Source organism: Gadus morhua, chromosome 11 (assembly GCF_902167405.1).
Source record: "Gadus morhua chromosome 11, gadMor3.0, whole genome shotgun sequence".
NCBI lineage: Eukaryota > Metazoa > Chordata > Actinopteri > Gadiformes > Gadidae > Gadus > Gadus morhua.
In genome coordinates, this window is record NC_044058.1 from 16,485,128 (window position 1) to 16,499,615 (window position 14,488).

At 41.8% G+C, this 14,488-nt stretch overlaps 1 long non-coding RNA gene across 1 annotated transcript; it reads left to right on the forward strand.

The window, feature by feature from the left end:
* Positions 1-1,749: 1,749 nt before the first annotated feature.
* Positions 1,750-3,930, forward strand: LOC115554624 (uncharacterized). Its single transcript, XR_003978627.1, has 4 exons — positions 1,750-2,123; positions 3,236-3,313; positions 3,612-3,667; positions 3,853-3,930. It is a non-coding gene; the product is annotated as an uncharacterized LOC115554624 (long non-coding RNA).
* Positions 3,931-14,488: the final 10,558 nt, after the last annotated feature.

Sequence of the window (14,488 nt, forward strand, 5' to 3'; positions counted from 1 at the left end):
CGGTATAATAGAGGGGTCCTCAAAAACAATTGCGGTCAGAGAGTGACTTTATTAGAGAAGTTTTCTGCATTCATGCTGTTTTGAATTTCAGTCAAGAGTTAGCCAGGGCTTGAAGTGTAGTCAATCAACCCTGATGCAACGTAACCATCCAGTTGACCGTGTGCTGAGAGCTAAGGTGCCCTGTGTACATGCACTATTTATTTTTGTTTACTGACTCACATGCATATGATTATATATACATAGATATATACACACATACACTGTCAGCCAACAATTTAGTTATTTTCCTTTTTTCTCTATTTGTTGCATTTTGACAAATACATTCGAGGTGAGTAAATAGATTTTGGTGCTGGCTAACAATGAACAATCGATTAAAAATAAAGTTAGAAAACATTGCCCACTACAGTAAAATCAGCCAGGAGAGTGTTTGGCACCGATCACATCAAAGTCTTCCCTCACTGAAGGACAAATTGATTGATAGTGAAGTCAGAGTTGCACGGTGTGAAAAGCATATGCATTTATGCAATTTTAGGATACTCTACTGCCACCTAGTGATGCTCGTAATTTATACTTATACTTTAGATCATTTTACCACATAATGAACCCAACTCTTTCCAAAAGAACTGAAGGATTATTCAAGTAGTTGGCGTGAATCTTCAATATTTCTAAATACCAGGACTTAAATCGATACTTTGATGAAACTGCTAGGTTGCGCTTATCATTTTGATTGAGTATTATGACAATGATTAATCACCACAACAATTGTGTATGAAATACATATATGTATTCCTTTGCATGATGTACACATAGTAAATTAATCTTTGCATATCATCTTTATTTTACAAATGTATAACGTTTAAGGACATACACTGATTAATTAATACTGTATGAATAGCCTGTTCAGACAAGGCCTAGATAATATAACGCACATCAGTGTAATTTAATGAATACTGCATGCATATTTTATTGTCACACAAACACATGCACATGCACACACACACACACACACACTCACACTCACACACACACACACACACACACACACACACACACACACACACACAGGACATGTGTTTAGCCCCGTCAGGGAGCAGGTGCTACGTCACTGGGAGAGAGGAAGGCTCAGTGCTTATGAATGGGAGTTCTGCTGTCCTGCCACCATGGAAGACATTATTTAACATCAAACTACGTATACTTCCTCACCCTCACACTAGTGTCATGGAATACATTATGTTTATGTATTCATGGTTTCATCCTTTACCAAAAGTACCAAGCACAAAACAAAATCATATAATAATGTAATTATGTAAAGATTCAGCATATGTTGCACACCAAGCATAATAGCCTATTTCTTCCTGTTTCAATTAGTTGCCATTACCAGCTGCCTGCTTCCCTGTTATGTTGTTGTTGTTGTTATTGTTGTTGTTGTTGTTGACACACACACAACCACAACCACACACACACACACACACACACACACACACACACACACACACACACACACACACACACACACACACACACACACACACACACACACACACACACTCACATCAATGTGTCATTCATCTACTTGACGATTCGCTGAGTTTTCAAAATATGTGCACGCGCATACATACAAGCACGTGAAAGGCCAACAGATTTTAAATGTCCTTCTCATTTGCACACATGTACACGTACACACACACAAACACGCGCACACACGCACACACGCTCACACACATCACACACACGCAAAGACACATCAAGGCAACAGACGCGTGCATCATCGGCTGTACCTTACAGATATCAGCTGTTATCCCTGTCTAGCATCAGTCCCCAGGCGCTATGCTAACAGTCTCCTCTACAAGCCAATTTACAAGAATTCCGGTCATGTTTACATTAGCCCTCTCCCAGTGCATGAAAAGAGCAGGCGCGAGCCGCGGAATAGAAATGAGCAAATATGAATAATTCAATCCTTCCGGCCATTAACACGTTTCCCTCGAACAAAGTGATAATAGGTTATCATCTGTGAAATGGAAATTTCATAAACCAGGCCAGGAGAAGACCGTCTCCGGTTACACCAGAGGAAATTAATTTCACAGCACATCTGCTTCGCCAGAGCCCCGACCCTCTAACGCTAAGTATGAGAAAATGTAGTCGTTCGGCTCCGCTAGCTTTCTAATTAGATTAGCATGCTTATTGGACGGCGGGACTCTGTAGTCTAGTCAAAGGAATTAGTGTTCCCTATTACAGATACCTAATATTTATAATAATGAAATGACTTAGCCAATTAGGGAGTGTTAAAAATGCATTAATTTACCTTATTCTATTAACCAGATGGGAGGTTAGGTTGAATTGTCCACGTTGGCCATGTGCATCTGGCTGCGTACTATAAGGTCCTATAGTGGGGAAATGGCTTAAATAGGCCCTTTGGCACTTTTCTTCTTGTCTTTTGTGGCCCCCTTTCTCGAGAAAGCGGCTTTAGCTTGAGGAGCAATCAAAAGTTTAATGAAAAAAGAAAGGGGGAAAAAATAACCTTTTCCATTGTTTGAGGGAAAAGATAAATGCCTCCCGAAACAAATCAATTTTGGAAATAGAAAGTTTCTGTTTTGGGGATTGAGTCCTGAAAACGTGTAAGCAGTTATGATTTTGATAGCTATCATCTTATAGAGGCCCACAATGGCATGAAAAGAGTAAAACCTTACGAGGAAAATAGGAGCTCCCCCCCCTAATTCTTTTTCTTTTCATCTATTTCAATCTTTTTTGTTTTGTTTTGTTGTTTACCGCTGGACAGCTGTAAATGATAAGAGATTGAACGCTATTATCTAAAATGGAGATCAGCAATCCCTCTGGTGTGTCACTATATGAGACTCAGAGTGTAGAGGAAGTGGAGGAGGTGGTTCCGAGTGGGACAGCGAAAATCGACTGGTGTTTTCTATAAAGGGTTGATCTGTATGCTTCTATAAGATCGCTGATCAACTCCAAACATCTCCTCCATGCCATCATACATCATGTTTATATAGTCATGCTGTACGATGTTGGCACATCTGCACTCTTCTTGCCAAGGTTAAATTCAGGGTGTTAACACATTGTTCTGCTGCTTAGCCACTTGGCCTGTCTGCCTCTTGTCTTTTTCCTTTTTTTTTCACAGCGTAATTGTACCCACGTTAAAAGGTATGGGATGAAGCCGGTGGTGCTGGAAGAAAAGATACAGCCCAATTCGCTGCTAACTAATTTTGCAATTCCATGGCAGGGGGAGTGCCGCAAAGCTCTGCTCCTCCATCAAAAGCCTTACAGCCACGGAGGCCCGGAGGATCATCAACAATGACAGGTAAATATTTAGGCTGTCGCACAGGAGCAAATAAGCCCAGCCAAGGTCAAAGCGGCTGTGTTAGTCCATTCCTGGCTTAGCCACATTGGTCCATGGGACTTAACGGAAGCTGTGTACACAGTGTCCCAAGCCGCATCACGGTTCTCCCGCCTCCACATTGAGGAAATACATTAGCGACAGACATGGGTTTTCTTTTCCCTGGATAGAGGGGACATAATGTCACGTTTACAATATGTAGATAAAAGGAAGTATATCAGTTGAAGTTTTTTCTATATTTTATTTTCATATCATCCCGCAGCATCAAAAACAAGCGCTTGCTGTTTTGGGGGACGAAACAATTGCTTCTCAGAAAAGGTCAGAGGAGCCTATTTACTGCTCAGGAAATCAGAAAATCTTTAACAATAACCAGTAGCCTGACACGTCATCTATCATGCAATCTGCCATACAGAAGTAATGGAAGGGGGTGCGGAAAAAAGGAAAAAATCATAATAGAAGTTTTTATCTCTTTCATTATTTCCTTCCATAACCTGTGTCAACAGAATCATCAAAATGCCTTTTTGAGTCCTGCGGGGAGGAAGAAGTGCAGCTTCGGGCCCTAGTCACGGTGGCCTCAGAGATAGGCCGCCCAGGATAACAAGTAAGTGAGTTCTTTGCTTTCCATGTCAGCAAGAGACTTTATAGCTTTGAAGTAATAAATCATAACCAAAAACGGACTCTGTCCCTCAACATTTATAGATAAGGGGAGAGTTAGGAATCAAATCAATTTACCTCCTCGTCCACCAAGTCCCAGTGCGCACGGAGCAGGCATCAAATAATTTCTAGCAGAGCCACTGTAAACGGTTTAACACTTTAAGAGATGGGCCTGTCAGCCACGAAGCACAGTTCATAGCATAGCCAAAACAAGGTACACTCAATGCGTACTAACTTGTTATTATTCTGTGTTTGTTTTGCTTTTCTTCTTTGAACGGCTGAATGCACGTTTTAAAATACTTGTATGTTAAAATTGTGTGAATCTATTGGGCAAAATTATTTTAACAGGTAATAACAAATAATGGACTTACTTACAATAGGCTACAATCTACAACTTAGAATTTCCCATTTTCTTTCCAACAAAAGAAAAATTGCTTTGAAGACTATGGCAGCTAATATATGTAAAAGAGACACTGCCAAAGTCTATCATGTCATGCTAATGTCATGCTAATGTCATGCTAGAGTGCTAATCCTCCAGAGATGTCAAGATTTGCTATTCTCTCTTCCCTCAAGACCCGTCATGCAGGCTTGACCCAGGGTTAAAGGGCACATTTTAAATGTTAAAGGGAACCCTTACTTAATTACCAGAATAAATCTTTTAACACATTAGTTGTTACGTTAGCCGTTGTTTTGAAGGGTGACTGTAGCAGGATTTGAACATATTTCAATGGTACAATGTGTTTATTTCCTGTAATTCAGGAAACACGCTATGAGATTCATCTACAGAGTAAACAGCCGGCTATTCTTTCTTGTGTTAATAAAATCATCAGAAATGACCTTTTCAGTACAATGATACACCCAGTTTATGTTAATAAATAATGGACACTGATTGCTCATTCTAGCACACACACAAACACACACACACGCAGGCTCAGATTAATATTTCAAAACTTGTCACTTGGCCGCTTTGTGATGCGGAGCCGCGGCGCTATTGACACGCCATTCATCACAGAGTGAAGTGTCAGCGCTAAATGATCGCCGCGATTATGACCGCGACATTATTCATCATCGGGATTAAGCGTAGCCAAACAGGGCCTCTCCGGCTGCAGCCATCTCCTGCTTCCATATCGATCGCTGTTTCCTCCATTACCAACACAGAGAGGCTATCTGCATGACACCGCCACACTGCGCATGTTGATGATGCTCCTGTCTGCTACCAGGGATGCTCGTATCACCAGGGTGAGAGAGAGAGAGAGAGAGAGAGAGAGAGAGAGAGAGAGAGAGAGAGAGAGAGAGTGGTTGAAGGAGGGAGATGGAGCAAGGAGAAGAGAGAGGGGGAAGAGAGAGGAAGTGTGGAAGAGTGAGAGATACGGAGGGAGGGAGATGGAGAGAGAGGGGAAGAGAGAGGGAGAGGGGAAGAGAGAGGGATACAGAGGGAAGGAGATGGAGAGAGGTTAAGATAAAGGAAGATGGGAGGAGAGAGGGATACGGAGGCAGGGATGGAGAGGGAGAGAGAGGGAAAGAGAGCGAGTTAGGGGGAGATACAGGGGAGTGGTAGAGACAAGGAGGACGAGAAAGGAGGAGGAGGAGATAAAGAGAGAGACTGTACAACGGGACTCTCCAGAGACTGGCTGTATAATGAAGTGGTGGATAGGTTTAATACGAACAACAGAAGGGCCACTCCCGTAGTCAGGAGCTGTTAATATCTCCTCTATTCCTTAAGCAAATCAAGTGATCTGGCTGCGCCTGTGCCTCGATAAGGAGTCGACGGGGCTCCTTTGAGAACGGCCTTATTTAGACACTGTTTAAAGTGAATATCCAGATAGCTCAAACACACAGCCTGTATGATTCAAATCTACGTGTATGTCCACCCGTTTTTTTTCTCTGTTTTCCGCCCAGCAGAGCATGCACTCAGACTGGGACAGAGGAGATAAAACCGCGGCAGTGTCGGCATAAATCCGTCATTCCCGTGTGCTTGTCCCGCGATGCGTCAAAGATGCCACAAGACATTACTTAAATGACGCCTGTAGGTGCAGCGCTTCTGACAGAGTGTCCCCTCTCTGTTCAATTTGAAACGCATCAAATCCTCTCTAATTCCACATTTGGGGCAGAGGTAGAGTGTTTAAATTGGTCCTGTGCTCTCAAACGTAACCGAGAGATTTTCAACTTTGTTTTAAGACTTTTGATTCTCTATTAATGTGAACTTCCCAGCTTTGAAGTAAAATAAAAAAGATGTTACCATTTGCCTCTTCCTCTCTCTGTTTCTATCTCTCTCTCTCTCTCTCTCCCTCTCTCTCTCCCCCTCTCTCTCTGTATATATATTATACTGAATGCCCTCTGCACAGTGGGACCAGAAGACAGCGCATCTAAGTACATTCAGTGCGGGTCCGTTTTCAGGAGTGGATGTAGAAGTCCTGAGGTAATTCTTCCTGGCATGTGTCTCTTACACAGAGTAGTCACCCTGGACATCTGCCGTCACGGGTGCATAAAGTGTGTCCACGCCGGGTGGCTTGTACAACACATTCCGTCCCCCTTCTTAACATCACTTCACTGGGCCAGGGCATCACCTGATCAACCTGCCTCCCCTCCCCCCCCCCCCCCCCATTTTAATCACTAGCCAATTAGAATGAAGTTTATAAAGTCATTGAGCTACTGGGTTTGTTGTAAATCACTGCATAAAGTGACTGCCACGTTGCACTGAGAGCAGGTGGACACCGTGGACCCAGAGAGAGGGTGTTTCATTTGGGTTTCTGAGATTATTGTAAATGAGCTGACAATTTTAAGTTCTGTTAGATGGATTTCATTGTAGCAGAATGTAATGAATGGGCCCTCATATCGCATTGACTTATTCTTCTTAATAAAATGTTTTCATTCATCCTTTATGGGTTATGCACAGAAATCAAGGTTTTCATGCCACCACGTTTAGTTGATGTCCACACATTCACTGTACTAATCATAAAGGGACCATGATAAGTATTAAGAGATTAAGGAAACATGCTTAGTCTAAATGATGGATTCTGGGACAACAATGCTGCAGCCATTCGTAAGGTTTGTTTTTGTTTCGACCTGTGTGTTATGATTCACTGTCCATTGGTTCCCTGATGAACATGATGATTCAATCATCATTTGTAAAATATAATGGGCTCAGCTTGCCTTGCGCTCGTGTTAGTTAGTTGTTAGTGTCCTCAACCTGGTAATCCATGTGAATTTTGAGTAAGGGGAGATTGGGTCGGACTGAGACAACTCCCAAATATTTAGAATTTCGACTGCAGTACCCATTTTAAACATTGTGTAAATGTGGTAGTGTAACTGTAATTCCTAATTTATACGTCTATAATAACTTAACATTCCTATTGATACAATTACATATTTTATGAAAATGTGTACAATAATGAATCACAAAACAGAAAGCTATTGAAGTTGCAATCCATAACAGCATTAAAACCAAACTATTTTTTTTTTCCTTCATAAAATAACACTATTGGACCTTTAACTTCAGCCAGAAGGAAATGCCTTAATGTTAAAGTCATTAAAATATCACTGGAGAGTCTAATATTGACCCTATGTTGGGGTCTTATTGAACACACTCTTAACAATATTTCAAAGTGTGCCACATCATTTACACACTTCTATCACCTCCCCATTTAAAGGTTTGATTTGTGGTGACTTGTTGTGATTGTTTCCATCAGGCTTGTCTATCTCCAGTGTGTTTGATGGGGAAACGATACAAACGGAGGAAGCTCTTTATGTATCAGTGACCTCTATGCGTGGCCAGAGTGGGATAATGTAACTCAGCAAGCGTCAATGTATGGATCTGCTGGTCAAGAGAAAGATCAGATAGCAGAAGTTATCCATGATCACTGGAGACACAAATGCAAATCGAATACAATATTTGTTTCAAATAAGAATAGAAAAGAAATAGTAGAAATAGGAAAATATGTTACGGTATTATATATATATATATATATATTTATTTATTTATTTATTTATTTATAAAGGCTAATATATTTAGATATATAGATGAACAATGATAAAAATCATCATTAACATCAGAATTATCTTGAACCTCTTAATCTTCATAATAACCATGACATTGGGAGAAGTAATACACATTCATATTGAGTAGCATTGCAGTTTGGGTTGTATTTTTCTCCACGTCCAGTGCCTCCCCCAAAGCTTTCCCCTTAGTGTTCTATTACAAATCTGGCTGCTTAGCCTCACGTCATTTTTCTCCTGCGTAGCGATCAAGTGCCGCATGCCCCCTTGTGTATCGACCACGGCTCCGCTCAGAGATCAATACCCGTCCTATGGAACCGCAACAAAAAACTGTAATTACTCACAAAGCTACAAATTCCTCGGCGATAACAGCTTATTCATTCATTATTAGTAAAAAAAGAAAAAGAAAGAGATCCAAGAACAAACACACACACATACAAACATACACACACACTCGTGCGAATACCCTTCATGGTGAGTCATGGGTTGGTCTTGTTTAAAGCTGCATTAGGTACATCATCAACTACAACAAAACAAGCATGTCATCCTGCTTGTCTTGTCCTCTTCTTTTATCAATGGGGCACTATGGTAATATTGTTGGCAGAGCAGTAGGTGAGGCTAATTTCCAGGTTTACAAGCAGGCTCGCTCTGTTGTTCTAACCCTGGCATCTAACCAGATCAGACACACAGACAACCCTCTGGATGAGTGAGCAAGGTATTTGACTTCAACGGTATTTCCATTGCAGTCGCATACTCATTTGGGCTCCAAAACCGCAGTGGACGTCAATGACATCAATTACTAATAGATATAAAATATCATGAGCAAATCATCAGTGGTGTGTGTTCTTTAAACATCTGAAACAATAGTTCACCCTGCCTGTCGGGTCCCAAGGCCAAAATAAAAAATCGAAGCTATCAAGAAAAGCGCAGACAACAACAAAAAAAAACATTGGTGGCGTCGATGAATTATCTTTTCTTTCTCCGCCGGACGTAAGGTGAGCAGTAAAAGCTCTTGTGATACAAAAGGTAGAGTGAAAAAGGATAACAAACACGTGCGCCAGATTTGCTACCTTTCAGCGAAGCCTCTTAAGTGGTAATAGGATAACGCCGGACACGTCAGGCACCTATCAAACTGCCCCTCACATTCGACCCCTGGGTGAGGCAGGAAGGGGCCCGCTTTGTTTGTAGCAATTGGGTCCTGTGTGCAGGGCCGTAATGAAGTGACCTGAAATAATGGAAAGCCCTGGGCCCCGCTCGGATGATTTTTGCCCGGGATAAGAGCAGGGTATCCTGATTCGGAGTCACAGTTCATTTCATTTTTCGCCTCTGATGAGATCTCCTCCTTTATCTGATAAAATTGAACAGCCATTACCGGCAAGGGGCTCGGGCCCGGCCAAGCGGCAAACCGCTGCCGACCGCCTCCTAACAGAAATCCTATACACTCCACTTTGTCAGCAGTTTTGAATTCATCGTTGTTGGTGGTGGTGGTGTGTTAGTGTGTGTGTGTGTGTGTGTGTGTGTGTGTGTGTGTGTGTGTGTGTGTGTGTGTGTGTGTGTGTGTGTTAGGGTGTGTGTGTGTGTGTGTGTGTGTGTGTGTGTGTGTGTGTGTGTGTGTGTGTGTGTTAGGGTGTGTGGGTGGGTGGGTGTGTGAGTTGGGGGGCTAGGGGGGAGCGGGAGAGGGTTCAGATGATAGGAATAATCTTGGCCCAAACAAGATTGACACTTCATTTCAGAAATCAATATTTACAATTTACTTCTTTCAAAGTTCATTCTAGGAGAAGATTCCATATTATCCTTTCCAAATAAGCTGATCATATCTCCTCCTAGCGCTGGAATGGCTTCTCCCAAAATGTGAATTTTTTAGGAGTGGTAGAGAGGGGGTTTTGAGAAAAAAAAGGAAAAAGAAATCAATGTTGCCATTGTGGGCTTTAATCTGCCCTTTGATGACAGTAAATCTTTATCTTTTTATAGGCAAACGGCTGTGGGCCGCTGACACCATTTCCTCCCAGAACAAAGCCCCCTCGCCCCGCATGGACTCGGGTAGATACATGGAGCCCTAATATGGCTGGACAAGCCACCGACGGGTCATTAATCAAGACACTGTGACAGCCACCTCTTCCCCAATCCAGCCTGGGCTTCAACCCCCAGACAAGCCCACTCAACTCTGTACCCACAGGAGGCAACCAGGGGGAGGCAGGGAGAACACAGCCTTAGATATCAGATATGGACGGAATGGGCACAGGGAAGACAGAAGGCAAAAAAGTACAGAAAAGAAAAGAGAGGGCACCTTTAAGTCTGACTGGGAACAGTAGTCGTACGTCGTACCTGCTGAACTGAATGAGCTGGATAGATTGGTTGACAGTTTGTTTGGGGATTTGTGCGGTTGCAAAGCTAGTTACATTATTGTTGGTCTTTTTCTTCTTCAGCCGCCTTATTTCAATAACTATCTCCAAAATGTTCAAGGCATCGACATCAAATGCACACCAACATACCCCGAGTGTCCAAGTATTACATTATTTATATATTTTGGACTTTTTAACTTATTAACTTTGTAATATTGTATATTATCCTGGCAGTCAATTGGCAGACTGCTAAGTTGTTGAAGTCACACATGTGTAGACTTTAACAACTTCTACCTGTAAGGAAAATCAAACCCCACTGATTTAGTTCGTCCCAACTGACTATCACATTTGTCAAAATGCGTTCTCCCTGACTTGTGGTAGACACTTATTTATCTTTTTAGGTGCAGGGCTGTATTGCTGTCCATGCTTTCACTATGTTGCACAACTATGTCCCACTCACTATAATCGTATTTAGGGGGGTGCAGTCAGAATGTAAGATTGACACATGGTAACCCAAAACTGCCAATAACACATAGATGCTATTTGATTCTGTATTTACATCTTCTCCTACGTTTTTGTGCGTTTAAGTAGATTTTTTTTTAATTCAAGCTTGTTTTCACTTCGTCTCATTTACTTTTACTGAGCCATTGCAGTCATCTCCACTCGAGAAAACAGAACATTTTAACAATGTTAAACATTCTGACACAGTTGAGCCCTTTACTTTCAAACTGTTCTATTGATTCTTGTTTCACCTTTTGAATATAAAATCGATTTAAATAACACTTATATTATTTTCTCACACACTTGGTAGCCTTTAAACTTTATTCAAAACTTCCATAATATGGAATCTTCATACACATTATACCTCAAATCTTTCAGCTTGATGGACATAAACTTTTCTTTCACAATGTTCTCATTCTCCTTTTTTCTTCTTTTCGTCGTTCTCTGTGTTCTTTCTTGTTTCTCTAAGCATTCTCATTCTCTTTACCTTTATTCGTCTGATTCATCTTCTCTCACAATTTCTGAACTCAAATGTATATTTCTATTCATTTTGTTTCTGTATTTTTGTTCTGGCTCTGGCCATCATCTGCTCTTATCTCTTTTATCCATATTTTCTTGAACTCTACATTTGTTTCTTGTTCTCCCAACTCAATCTGTTGTCTGTCCTCTTTGCCATGGATATGTCTGAAAAACATTTAGACTTCCGATTTCGGACCTTGTTTGATTAAAGATCTTTATCTTTTTTTCAAAAAGTTCTCGATCCATCTATTTTAATTCCCTTCTTCACAATGGACTCATCCTATTAGTCCTCTTTCTCGTCTTGATCTCTTTTTTTCTGGAATATCTTTCCTCTTTTCTTGCATCTTTTCAGACATTTTTCCCCTTGACCTCTGAATCCTTGATGCTACGTGATCAGTGACGTAGTAAAGCCTGCCAAAGCTTTACTGTGACAATACGCAGCGTTTTAGTCAAGGATATTTTGGAGTCCCTGCAACATGTACAACATCGCTCTCATTAAATGACAAGTGTCCGAAAAGCCCAAAATGTCTATCCCATTGTATTTTATTACAAAGGTTACATTAGGTTTAGATGAAGCGCTGCCATGGCAAGACAGATATCCATAGCCGATAACCATCAGCTATACCGTTGCTCCGCCCAGACACCAGCTATGATCTGGTCGAAAGTTATAATTACTTAAATAAATAATTAGAATTCACATGACAATGTTACTCTTCCAAAATGTTATTAGGTTTTGCTGGCTTCCCTCTGCAGGACTTGAACCCAGTTCTTCAAAGCTGATAATTAACCCCTTATGCTGCACCACCGAGACAATAGCTTGATCTGGTGAGAGTTTAGAATTGGAATGACCGTTCACATAAAATCAAGATCTTGTCTTGACCCATGCCCTGAAACACGTTTGTGCGTTCTGACACTGGAAGTACAAAGTGCTGCTTATTTTAACCAACAACAAGCTATCTTCCCGGCCTTAATCAGCCTCATGGTCCAGGACTGTTGTTGGTCGTCTCTCGCTAGATGTGTCTCCAAACCCAAAGGAAAGCGATAAGAACAATCATTAACACAGATCATCACAAGGCAAACCCTTAAAGCTATGACCTGATGTAGTTAGGAGAGAAATAACCAATCACAACTTCGGCTCTGCTGAAAACCATAACGTGATTTGCAGCCAAGTTAGATAGCAGTGAGCATGTGCGTTATCCAATTCCCCATTGCTCCCCCGCCATTGAAGTGCTGTTCTAAATCATCTTATAGGGAACGACTAATGTGGTTTAAATTGATCACTGGTTTGACGGAAAACCCTTTTCTTTATGCCTGTCACATGCTTGGGGATAGCAGAAGGAAAATGTATAGATACACTTCTCTCCAATAAAGCTAAATATGCAAAGAAATAAAGAAATAAAGGGCAGCCTTTGGTAACTGCAGAGAAGTCACAGTGGCTGGTGTCCTTCCCCCGCTCGCTCTCTCTTCCTAGCGGGCCCCGCGATACTCAAAGCTCCACTTCACCTTAGGCCCCAGTGAATAAAATAAAATACTGCAGCTCTGCTTATTGACTGGCTAAAATGAAATAATCTATGATGCATGAACAAGCCCTAAATGAAATAATAATGTCTTTAGCGGTGGAAAACGGATTGGCGGTACAGTAATTGAGCAGATTTATTTCCACCCGTTGGTGGGATAGGGGCGGGGGAGGGGGGGGGGGGGGGGGGGGGGGGGGTGCGTGAGCGACCACGGGTGGTAGCCTGCTGAAAACCGCCCTGCTATTTTATTTAATCTCATATCGGTGGTATTATTGGCTGGTAATCCATTGTTAAACATCATTTAGAGTGATAGATGGAGCCCCCCTACCCCATGCAATCAATTCATATCTCATTAGAGTGTATTATTTATGATCCTCATAACGCCCCCCCGCCAGGGCCTGGCTGGGAGCCTCTGCTGTTGCTGGAATGAATTGTGACAAACTGTGGGTTATGACTTAATAACTGCATCAATCAAAAAGATTTGGCTAGCGTTATTGATTTGTCTTGATTTGTCTCAGGCCATTGCAGAAAATAATACAGACGCCGCACGGTTGCAGACACATAAAGGGCAGTAAAGAAGGGGAACAAACGAAGCATTTCAAACCATGGAGACGCACTCCTTGCAACTCAAGCCAATTTAATGCTGGATAGTTTATGCTATATAATCATTTTAAAGTAATTTTATGAATCATAATTGTATGGTTTCTTGTTTATTGTCATGCATGTGTTTATTTGAGTGTCTCTGTGTGTGTAAGGGGATAATAACCAACTTAAACTACAATAGGTTGTATGTGGTCCAAGCATTACATTTATTGTGAATTTCACCGTTAAAGAAATGAGGGCAGTGTCTGTTCTTTCTCTCTATCTTTTTTTGGCTAGCAAGATGGCAATCTTCACTTCATTGTTCCAGAGTATAGTCCATAAGACTGACCGGGAGGACAGTAAAACATAAGAAGGAAAACAGTTAGCGATGGGATTTCTCTCCAATCCTCTATGAAAAGAAAAGGGCTTGTGAGGACTTATGTGCGAGATGTGTGATCAATATCCCGGACAGAAGGAGACGGCTCGGCTGCCGGGGCCCTCCATCAGTTCAGTGAGCCAGTACAGAAAAGGAAAAGTGTCATATTGTGATCTTTATCCAGTAATCGTGCTGACCTCCTGTGAAGTAATATATGTGTCCATTTGTCTGCTCGAGGGGTCCACGCCACCACCACCCACCCTCTCTCTCTTCTCTCTCTCTCTCTATGTCTCTCTCCCTCTTTCTCTCTGACGCTTTCTCTCTCTCTTTCACTCACTCACACTCTCTCTCTCTCTCCCTCTCCCTCACTCACTCTCCCTCTCACTCACTCACACTCGCTCTCTCCGTGTCGCTCTCTCTCGCCCTCTCTCTCTGTCGCTCTCCCTCCATCTCGGCTACAATTGCCTGACGAACAGCATAGCTCTACAGAGGGTGGGTTTGAATGTCTAGCTGTATTATTGCATGCAAACGATACAACTGTTGCTGATTATAGTTGGTAATGAGTTAAGCAATGATTACGGACATTGCCAAAAATACAGCCCTTCCAATTGAATTAATTGAGGTTTGAATAAGGCCAAAAGGCAAAGGCAAA